The sequence below is a fragment of the Mus pahari genome, chromosome 1, assembly GCF_900095145.1.
Source record: "Mus pahari chromosome 1, PAHARI_EIJ_v1.1, whole genome shotgun sequence".
NCBI lineage: Eukaryota > Metazoa > Chordata > Mammalia > Rodentia > Muridae > Mus > Mus pahari.
In genome coordinates, this window is record NC_034590.1 from 147,444,456 (window position 1) to 147,456,601 (window position 12,146).

Below are 12,146 nucleotides of genomic sequence, written 5' to 3' on the forward strand. Positions count from 1 at the left end.
AAAGAAAAAGAAAGAAAGAAAGAGAAAAGAAATCTTAGAGTCATTTTATTTTCCAGCTACATACTTGCCTAGTTCAATAATATCTAATAGACACTTCTGGTTCTTGCCTTTGCTCTGTTTTAGTCCATTTGGGCTGATATAGCAAAACCACCATAGACTAACTAACTTTATGGGGTTGGGAGATAATTTCTCACAGCTCTGGAGTCCCAGACATACAAAACAAAGGCCAACAGACTCGGTGTCGATCCCTGGTTCCTAGGAAGCCATCTCGTTCTATCCTCCTCGGGCTGTGGTGAGAATGGGAGGACCTGTGGGGTGTCTCTTATATAATGACACCAATCCCATCAGAGCTCTGCATCTACAACCTAACCACCCTCCAAGAGGGTCCCCCTAATGCCACCACACTGGCCAGCAAGATTTCAGCATATGAGTTTAAGAAGGAAAAAAACCTGTTTGCTCCATAACAACTTTTAAATTATGGGACATAGAGATACTCCAAGTAATCATGAAATGCGATTTTCCAAGTGTCTTTCCTTTTCATTGTCAATATAGGACATGGCCCAAACTCCCCTTTTTCTAGAACAGTCACCTCTATTATATTGTCACTTCTAGTGGCTGGGTCTGTTTCCTAAGATTTGCTAGATTTTTAATTTATAAGCTGTCACAATGCATAAGCATAGTTATTGAAAGCCTTGGCTTCTGCAGCATTACCTTGTTTACGATGACTGTAAGTTTCATCTATCATTGTATTACTTGGAAATCCTGACAGAACAATCTGGAGTTCTTGCGGCTTCCCTCCAGCCTCTGCGAACAAATAATTGTGTCATAATAAAAATGCTAAAATCTCTCATCTGTTTCCCAATCCTTTCCTTACGTGGGAAAAATTAAAGGTATAGATTCAAAAACTATTTACAAAACACCGAGGTGCCTGTCTGAATTTGCTGTCCATCCCTGTAGCTTCCTGGTCTGTTTAACCTCCTGCCTCCTCGCTCTGGAGATAATAAATGAAATGTTGGCATCCAAATCAAATCTTTAGTTTTAATCCCTTTTACTTCCCTTTTTAAAGATTTATTTATTTTCTGTATATGAGAACACTGTCACTCTCTTCAGACACACTAGAATAGGGCATCGGATCCCATTACAGAAGGTTGTGAGCCACCATGTAGGTCTGGGAATTGAACTCAGGACCTCTGGAAAAGCAGTCAGTACTTTTAACCGCTGAGCCATCTCTCCAGCTCCCCTTTTATTTCTTCCACTAAGAGAAACTCCAGCTTTAAAATACACCAGTCCTCAGCCAGACTCACTGCCTGTAAAATCATTCTCTTGGAATCGTCAATAGGGGCAGGCAAGAACACAGATTCCTGATATTTCCTGCTGGCAGCCGCCTGCTCTCAAGACTGTGCTGGGGGAATGCAGAAGAGCATCCCATGGCTCCCTCCGCCAGGTGAATTCTTACCTTTTCTATATGCCTTCCTCCCTCGGGCTACTCATCTGACTCATCCAAAGGCACATTCTTCATCAAAGCTATGCAGACCCACACCTGGCTGTGCATAGGACACAAACTGAGGACAGCCTGGTTTTCCATGAACCAGAACATTTTAACAATCTAGGCTTACTTAAGGTGCAAAATAAGAGTAGCGCTTCCTCTATCAAAGACAACTTACCCTTCAGTCAAGTATGCTAATGGCTGCCTGCTGGGGTTCCAGTGAGTCCCAGGGCCAAGGCAGCAGACGTCTTTAGTATATGGCTTTGGCTTTGGCTTTTCCAAAATTTCAGCCTTTCATTCTAATGTCCCATTAACTAACTCAAATGGACTAATAATGTGGGTGTCCGTTGGCCCAGATAAGAAAAGATTAAGAGGGTATAGTATAGGTTGGGTTCGGCAAAGACCCAAAATCTTCTCATTTCAGATATTTTTCTGGATCTTTGTATTTCTGTACATATAATATGAAGCCATTCCTGACACTTCCTTTTAATCTTTATATAATCACATATCGGCTCCCGATTTGTAGGCATGTGTTCCATGCTAAAGGAGCAGAGTATCTCTTTGTAGTTCAAATCTTCCAGAATTTGAGTCTTTTTCTATGCATACTGAGATCTCTTGGGGTTGGGCCCAAGTCTACACACAGAATTCCCTCATGTTTCACATTAACTTCAGAACCTAAAGGTTCTATATAATTCTATGTAATACTTTTTAGTGCACCTGCGTTTTTAGCTGTGGAATTTATTTTTGTCATGCGGGCACTCAGAAAGTTGCAGATTTTAGAACATTTGGGGTTTCAGGTTTCCGTATTAGAGATGCTAAACCTGTCCAGGATTACTGTATGTAAATATTTAAATCCCACCCTGTGGCCACTAAAGTGCTCTGCTGCAGTAGCAGATAACAGAACATGTGTTCTAGAGACAGAACGAAAATCTGTCAGCAGAGATATTCTGAGGCCTCGTTGTGATGAAAGTGAGTGAGTCTGTAATACACAAATGTCTTCTTCTCTGTGACAATCCCTGTCACCATAGTTACTCTTATTTTTTCCTAGGGTCTTCGAGAGCTTTTTCTCTATCTTTGTTATAGTACTTACAATGCATTACATCTTATATTTTTACTTATTTCTATTCTTATGTGTATAAGTGCTTTACTTGAATGTATGTCCACACACCACATGTGTGCCTGGTCCCTGCAGAGGTCAGGAGAATTTTAGTTCAGACATGTGCATGCAATCGTATTACTTTCATTTGCATTGGATCTTAAACTATTAAGAATGTGCTTGCTTCCCTCCATTGAGAAACCGATCCATTCTCCTTACAAAATAAAGTTTTCATTTGTGACCTTTACATTCTCTTCCTCTACTGGACATGGTGGCACCTATGTTTAATCCCAGCCCTTGGGAGGGAGGCAGAAGCCAGCATACCACTGATATCTCTGTGAGTTCCAGTCCAGCCTGGTCCATACAGTGAGTTCCAGGCAAGCTAGGGCTACATAGTGAGACTGTCTCATAAATAAATAAATAAATAAATAAATAAATAAATAAATAAATAAATAAATAGGGGAACACACAGGCTTGGTGATGCATGCCTGTAACAGTAACATTCAGGATGCAGAGTTGAGTGGACCTTCATTAGTTCAAGGACATTTTGGCCTACACAGCAAGTTTCAGGCCAGGTGGGACTACAGAGTTAGACCTGATAAGGAAGAAAGGAAGGAAGGAAGGAAGGAAGGAAGGAAGGAAGGAAGGAAGGAAGGAAGGAAGAAGGAAGGAGAGAGGGAGGGAAAATCATAGAACAGATACATTCAAAAGTACTTTATTAATTGCCCAGTATTTTCCCTTACTAGGCCTTTTCATTTTAACATATAAGTGATACATGTACACCCTCTAGTGGGGATTCTATTCAATAATGGAAATTCTACAAAGAGAAAGTCCAAGGAAAGCCATAGAAGAAGAAAAACATGCCAAAGGACAAACTGTGAGAGCTACCATTTCCCATAGTCCAAATCTAATGAGAAAGAGGCATTAAGCTTCTAAATTTAAAAGTAATAGATTAAATTATCCAAGGAACAAATTTAATTTGGGATTGTCTTGGATATTCAAGTGCAGATGTCAAGTAAGAGGACAAAAGTTCAAGGGAAAGTTCCTCCAGAGGACATAGGGAGAAGCAGCCTGAGAAGGCCCCATGTTCTAAGATAAGGGAAAGGAAAAGAAACTGAAAAGGACTTGGGGAAGCCGGTGCATGTGGAGACCCAGCAGAGATTAAACACCTCAAGTCCAGGAAAGAATACACTTCAAAAAAGAACATCTTAGTCACTTTTCTATTGCTGTGAAGAAACACTATGACCAAGGCAACTTATAAAAGAAAGCATTTAATGTTGCTTACTGTTCCAGCAAGGAACAGTTGAGAGCTAACATCATGATCTGCAGCCATGAGGCTGGGGTGGGAGGGGGGAGGGGGAGAGGGAAAGAGAGGAGTCAGGAGTGCGGAAAACAGAGCTCAAAGACACAGAGACAGACAGACAGAGAGAGAGAGAGAGAGAGAGAGAGAGAGAGAGAGAGAGAGAGGCAGAGACAGAGACAGAGACAGAGACAGAGACAGAGACAGAGACAGAGACAGAGACAGAGAAACTGGGAATGACACCAGTGTTTTGAAACCTGGAGTTCACACCAAGTGACACAACTATCTCAACAAGGTGACACCTCCTAATCCCTCCCAAACAGTTCCACCAAACAGCCACCTCCAAGTACTCAAATGTATGAGCCTATGGGGAACCATTGTCATTCAAATCACCACAAAGAGGGAAACCATTAAGAAAGACCCAGAGAAGTTAAATAACAAGGAGGGTCCTGGGAGGATATTTGAATCTTTCTCAGAAGCGGAAATAAAATCATCTGGAGGTGGAGAGAAGGAGGGAACTGGATGGGAGAGGGGATGGGGAGGGAACAGGGTAAAAGGATCAGGTGCAGAGAAAGCATGGGAGAGAGAACAGAAATTTGGTGGTAGGGGTGGGGAGAGGGGAGAGGGGACACTTCTAGGATGTGCCAGAGACCTGGCATGGGCAGAGGTCCCAGGGATTTTATGGTTGTGACTCTAGCTGAGGCTCCTAGCAATGGAGGATATAGATCCTGACACTTCCAGGACACCAACCCACCCACAAAACCTGCAACCCAAAATGTATCCTGCCTACAAGATGTGCAGGAACAAAAAATGGAGATGAGACAGAAGAAATGCCCAACCAATGATTGCCCAAATTGAGGCCCATACCATGGGCAAGAACCAATCCCTGACACTATTAATGATACTCTGTTATACTGGCAGACAGGATCTTAGCATAATTGTCCTCTGAGAGTCTCCACTCAGCAGTCGATGGAAACAGAGGCAGAGACCAGCAGCCAAACATTAGGTGGAACTCAGGGAGTCTTGTGGAAGGGCTGAGGGAAGGATGGAGGGACCAGAGGGGATAGGGACTCCACAAGAAGACTAAAAGAGTCAACTACCCTGGACCCAGGGGCTCCCAGAGACTGAACCCCTACACAAAGAGCAAGCATGAGCTAAGCCTAGCTCCACACACACACATACGTAGCTTGAGCTTCATGCTGCTCCCCCAACAACTGCAGTGGAGGTTGTCACTGACTCTGTTGTCTGCCTATAGATCCTATTCCCCTATCTGGGCTCCCTTGTCTGGTCTCAGTAGGAGAAGATATGCTAGTCCTTCATTGGCTTGATATGCAGGAGTGGGGGAGATACCTGTAGGAACCTCCCCCTTCTCAGAAGAGAAGGGGAAGGGCTAACGGCGGCGGGGAGGAGCTGTTTGAGGTAAAAGAAGGGGGTCTGCAAAGTGAATTAATTAATTAACTAATTAATTAATTAAAGGCAAGAAAACAATCTCAGCGGGATGGTAGGAACAAAAGCAGGTTGAAGCAGATTCAAGAACAGGGAAAGAGACCGTTGGCAGGCAGCATTGACAGGAGTTTATCTCCAAAATATAGGCGCCAATGCTTCAGGCAGGAACAGCAGGGATGTGTGGTAGAGAGAAAATAAAGGGGGGGGGGGTTCACTGAGGAATTGGGATTCATCTAACTCTATATTTTCTAAAGCTTTTTAACATATTGAGACTTCTGTATTATTCAAAAAATCATATTTGAAACATAGTGAAAATTGCCAAGCTGGTGTTGACGCAAAAAAACACAGCTGGCATCTTAACAGGAGTAAGAGAATAAGAGTTTATTCTGGGGCCACTTTAGTGACCATGGACCAGGAAAACAGATTTAGGTTACGCCAAGTTCCATGTCCCAACATGGAAGCAGTTTCACGACGTTTTTAATAGTTTCACCAAACAGGGAGAGTCATAAATTAAGGCAAATTTAAAATATATCAGTAGGAACAGTGAGGTAGAGGAGAGGTATTAAGTAGTCCTAAGATGCTGCTTGATAACATTCTTTGCTTTTGGATCTGCAGAAGCTAGTGCTCTGCTCAGTCAATAGATTCTAAAAGGATTTTATCTGCTGTCACAAGATGTTAGTTCCAATACAAAGTGGGGCAGGGAATAGCTGTTCTGAAAAGCTAAAACAGCCCAAAATGAGGTAATCTGCCTCTGAACCTAAAAAAATGCAAATCTCTTCATGGTAATGAAACTCCAGTTGGTCTATCAGTCTCCACAGACATAGAATTCTGGGAGTTTTTCATTCAGAGCTGACAAACCTTCTTTTCAGGAATTTTTATTCACAGTGGACGTAGCTCTACGGAACAGCATATGCTTAGCATGTAGAGAATTCTCTACATCCTCAACACATAGTAATAGGAAAAGAAGGAGGAAGTCTGCTTTGAATCCTACAACTGAAAACAATATTTAGTTTTATTCATGTTCTTAACCAAAAAGGGATTTGGGGAAATATAAATACTTCTAGAACAATAGGTCTTTTATACAGTGGATTTTATAATCAAATAGATATAGATAGATAGATAGATAGATAGATAGATAGATAGATAGATAGATAGATAGATAGATAGATAGACAGATAGATACCTGTATAGATTTATTCATACACCCTACTAGCCAAACAGCTAATATTTTAGGCTTTTCAGATCAAAATGCAAAATCATGCCATTTGGAATTTAAATGGCTAGGGAGAAAACATTTCCACAAATTTTAACTAAAATTCAAAATGTAACAATAATGCCATGTGATTTTTCTTGTAATAAAGGTTTACTACTGAGAAAATTGTCATTCATTCTGAAGAGTAGCATTTAACTTAATTGGTGTTCAAAATTAGTGATCGCCTATCATCAAAGCAATTAGATATGTTCGTTTCTTAATGATGCTCTGTAATGACATTTTAAATACTTCATCTTTGAAAGGGCCCTTCCTCGGAGGTGCTGCCAAATGCTCCTGACAATCTACAAGCATATGTATTTTTATTGACATGAAATTTACATAACCTAATATTTGAAAGTGCATAAGCAATTCAGTGGTTTGCAATATATTCACCAAGTTGTACAGCCTTCACCTCTAGATAACTCCGTCATCAGGTTTAGTTTCCAACATGTTAAGGAGATACTCCATACCCATTAAGTGAGTGGTCCCTCTCCTGTCCCTCTGCCTAAGTGCCCAGCAGTCACTGACCAGCTTTCTGTCTCTGCAGATTTTTCTATCTTGGCCATTTCATATAAAAGGAATGAATCAGTTTGTGTCCTTTGGTGTCAGCTTTCTTTCTCACTGAAAAATATTTACAATGTACTCCCATGCTGGGGCTTGTACTAGTTCTATTCCTAAGTAATTTTAATTTCCCAATGAATAGATAACCCAAATTTAGCTTAGCTGTTTTTGTCAGTTAATAAACATTTAGAATGTTTCCACATTTTGACTATTAAGGAAAATGCTATCAGAAAAAAAATGTATTTAATATTTTGAATGAATTTGTCTTTTTAGCTATCTTTCATACTTGTGAGCAGAACTGTTGGATTACATGATACCCCTTTGTGTAAAGTTTTAAGATGTTTCAAAATGTTTCCCAGGGTAGTTCATTATATTACTTTCTCACAAAGAACAATGAAGCTTCCAATTTATCATGTCTTCATCACATCAGTTCTTGATACTTTCTTAATTTTTGATTTATTTAATTATGAAATGGTATCTGATTTTTTTCAAAGATTTATTTATTTATTATATGTAAGTACACTGTAGCTGTCTTCAGACACTCCAGAAGAGGGCGTCAGATCTTGTTACGGATGGTTGTGAGCCACCATGTGGTTGCTGGGATTTGAACTCTGGACCTTCAGAAGAGCAGTCGGGTGCTCTTACCCACTGAGCCATCTCACCAGCCCGGTATTTGATTTTGATCTTCATGTAAAGCTCTTTAGTGATCAATGGCAGTAAGCATCCTCTCGTGTGCAATCTGCTCACTGTGTGTCTCCTAGGAGAGAGAGATCCAAAGTTCAGTCATTGGCCCTTTTAGAATTGGGTTGTTGATGTTTTGATGTTGACTGGTAAGAATTCTTTACATATTCTGGATGTAAGAATCATCTCAGATATATGGTTGCTAAATGTTTTTTTCTTTTTCAATTTTTTGAGTAATATTTCACTTTCTCAGTAATGTACTTTAACACACAAAGTTTCACTTCTAACCTGGCATCACAACACATACTTACAATCCCAGCACTTGGATGGCTCAAGAAGAAGGCAGGAATTGTAGTCCACTCCAAGACACATAAACCTTGTTAGTTCCAGAAAATGCTCAGTTTTTAGGAGGAACAGCTTGTCTTATTTTTCCTATTTCCCCTAGGATTTTGATGTCCTACCTAAGAACAGTATTGGGAAACATAACTCAGTGGTTAAGAGTACTTGCTGGGGGGCTGGAGAGATGGCTTAGTGGTTAAGAGCAATGACTGCTATTCCAGAGGACCCTGGTTCAACTCCCAGCACCCATGTGGCAGCTCACAATTGTCTGTAGCTCCTGTTCCAGGTGATCTGAAACCCTCATACAGAAATGTGCAGCCAAAACACCAATACACATAAAATAAATAATTAAAAGTAATTATTTAATAAATAATTTAAACAATTTACTTATTGTTCCTACTGAGAAAAGCTGAGGGCAAGAACGGTGGCTCTCCCCAGGGAAGAACACACTAGTTGACTGTCCAGTGCCAAGTGGGCAGCCCTGAAAACATATGTATAAGTTATATATGAGCTGAACAAGTTATATTTAGGAATATATACACATATATATGTGTGCACTGAGGAAAAAGTGAATTTAAAAGAAAGCAGGAGCAGTGTATGGTCAGATTCTGAGGGAGAATAGGGTAGGGAGTGATTCTGTCATTAAATTATAACCTTAAAAATAGAATAAAATAATTTAAAAGATAAATAGAAGCCTGAATGTAAAAAAGAACACGTGCTCTATAGAGGACCTGGGTTCAGTTCCCAGGTCCTAGTTGGCAGCTCACAGCCATTTGTAACTCTGGTTCCAGAAGATCCGATGCCTTCTTCTGACCCCAAGCATCAGAAACACATAGTATACAAACATACATACATACATACATACATACATACATACATACATACATACATACAAACATACAAACATACATACATACATACATACAAACATACATACATACATACATACACACAGAGAGACAGACAGAACACTCATATCCATGAAATAAATTAACAAATATCTTTTTAAAATTTAGCATTTTCTAACCCAACTCCATAAATATTTGCACCCATATTTCTTCCCAAGAACCTTATGTTTGGGTGTTTTACCCATTTCAAGTTACTTTTAAATTTTTATTTATTTATTTTTATTTTATACACACTGATGTTTTGCCTGCATGTCTGTCTGTGTGAGGGTTAGGATATCAGATATTGGAATTACAGACAGTTGTGAGCTGCCATGTGTGTACTGGGAATTGAACCCAAGTCCTCTGGAAGAACAGTCAGTACACTTAACCACTGAGCCATCTCTCCAGCCCCTCAAGTTACTTTTTTATGTATACTATGAATAAAACTCATGTATGCATGTCTGAGTATTCAGTGTGTCAGCATCATTTGTTGAAAACATTATTTTTCTTCCCTATGAAAGGTCTTGGCACCCGGCTGAAAATCTCCTCTGCTCGTGAGTGGCTTTACTCCCATACTCTCAACTCTTTCCACTCTCCGTTTGCCACACTGCTTTGGTTTTAGTAAGGGCATGTCCCGCAACACACCCTACCTCATCAAGGTGTTCTGTTTACAGTATAAGGAACTTTACGCTTGGCTTGCCTTCTTCTGCATTAAACTGCATTTAAAATTGTTTCAAGAGAACATCTAGCTCTCTCGGTGCTTAAAGGCACTGGCCTGCAAACTTGATAGCTTGAGTTCGATCCACAGTAACCACATAGTGGAAAAAGAAAGTGGAATCCTGCAATTTGTCTTCTGAACTCTCTACCATGGCACAAGTATGTGCTCAAGTGCACACACACACACACACACACACACACACAATGTTTTAATTACCTTTTTATATCTTTATGATAAAATGCTCAATTGAAACAACTTCAGTTATTTTGCCTGGATTCACCAGAAGCTGTAATAAAGAAATGGGAGGAATAATTGTCCTTTTAAGGAGATAATGTACTTTTCCTTCCCAGAAAGCTTGTCCCTTGTACAGTCACTATGTCACCATAGCCCTGCAGCTGAGTTAACTCTGGCCATTTCTCTGAATTACTTTTCCTGTTTATTTCTTTAATCTCTTGCTTGTGGGCACTAGACAGATCCTAAGTGTGCTTTCATACTGTCTCTGAAGCCCTCCTCCCTATCATGTGGCTACTCACAAACGCCAAGGCTCTCTCTTCCGTTTCTCTATCCCCCTCTAGACAATAACCATAACTGACAATTTGTCTGTCCTATGGTTTTTCTTTTAAAGTCTAATAAAATTGTCTTTAAGTTTACTTCTAGGCTTGTAATTAAATCATTTTATTAATGAGATGAAGAACCCTAAGAGGAGCTGGTTTCCTGGATAACATGGTGACCCAGGTAGACTCCTCAAATTTTCACGTGACAGAATAGATGTTGGTTTATAGAAAGAATATCTATGTATTATATGGATTATAACCTGTCAGTTAAAAAGCCTGTGCCCTATGGTTTAGGCAGGAAATAGAAGATGGGACATCTAGGAGGTGAAAATAATTCTGGGATAGAGCCAGGCAGGAGAGCTGCCAGGGAAGATGTGAGGAGACAAATGCATGGTACTTGAGGATAGGTAACCAACCACGTGGCAGAATGTAGATTGAAATAAATGAGGTAGTTTAAGTTAGATCTAGTCAGAGAAGAGCCTATCTATATAGCCAAGGTATATGAAAATATATTTTGAGTCTGAGTCTTATTTCTGTGAGCATGGGGTTGTGAGGAAGAACTAAGACCTAATTTACATTGGTTGGTTTTGGAAAAGATGTGACATGAAATTGCTTTGCAGAATGATCATTATCAGGAAAGACAGGCAGAAGGAGGAGAGAGAGAGGGAGGGAGAGGAAGAAGGGGAAGGAACAAGGAGAGGGAAGAGGGAAAGAAGGAGGAGAGGGGGAGAGGGAGAGAGAATTGTGAAGATGGAGGAAGGTCATGATTGGTAGGGGAGCATTAGAAGAGGCAGAGCATCAGACTAGATTTAGCATAAAAGGGCCTTTGAGAAAAAGAAAATGCCTTCGCTCCCAAACTCAAAAGGGACCTAAGTTATTAGAGAGAGGGTTCTGAAGTTTATTCTAGAGGGAGCTACATTAGAAGAGATGGCTGCCATGCATTGCATGACAGAGGGGCTGAAAGATAAACAAAACAACAACAACAAAAAGAAAGAAAGAAAGAAAGAATTCTCTTCTTTTTATAGATTTTCAGGAATGGTAAGAAGTTCCACATCATGTGACTTAGTTTAATATAGTCTATGTGCCAAGATAAGATATACAGTAGAAACTACAATGTATCTTGCCCTTGCTAATCTATTCTAATCCAGTTCCTTCTCTTTTTCTGGCTTGTTCTGTCCTCAGTCTGTCTAGCTTGTTGTCTCTGTAACCTGTCTCTGTAAATCTGTCCCTGTAAAAACTGTCTTTGAACTCCACAAACTGAACTGCCACCAACTCCCCTCCACTGTGCTGCCACTCAACTCACAGACTCAATAGAACTGACTGCGTAGTTTGGAGTTCTGCATGCCTCTGTGTCCTGAGTGTTGGAATTAAAGGCATGTACCACCACGCCTAGACCTAAGTTTTTCTTTACTTGAAATTTGCTCTATACCAAGCCAGCCTTGAACTTGATCTGATTGCCTCTGTCTTCTTGAATAAAAGATGTGTCTGCATTGCAGATGATTCATAAAGATATAGAAGGTCTTTGGATGTGATCTCTTACCAGAGAAGCCATGTTGCTGGATTAAAATTCCTCTACAAATAATCCTGAGTAAACTCAGGTCAAAAAAGTCCTTCCTATTCTTATTTTTGTGAAATGATTTTATCACAAAATTATTGATTCATGGTATGGAAATATTTATGCAGGGAGTGGTTAGAGCCTAACCATAATGAAGGGTATATGAAAAAGAAAAGCCTACTGTCATTCAACCCAGTTTAAGAAGGGAAACTGAATCTTATGGAGTAGATACCAGATCTAGCAAACAATGCTAGCCCTACATAACATGATT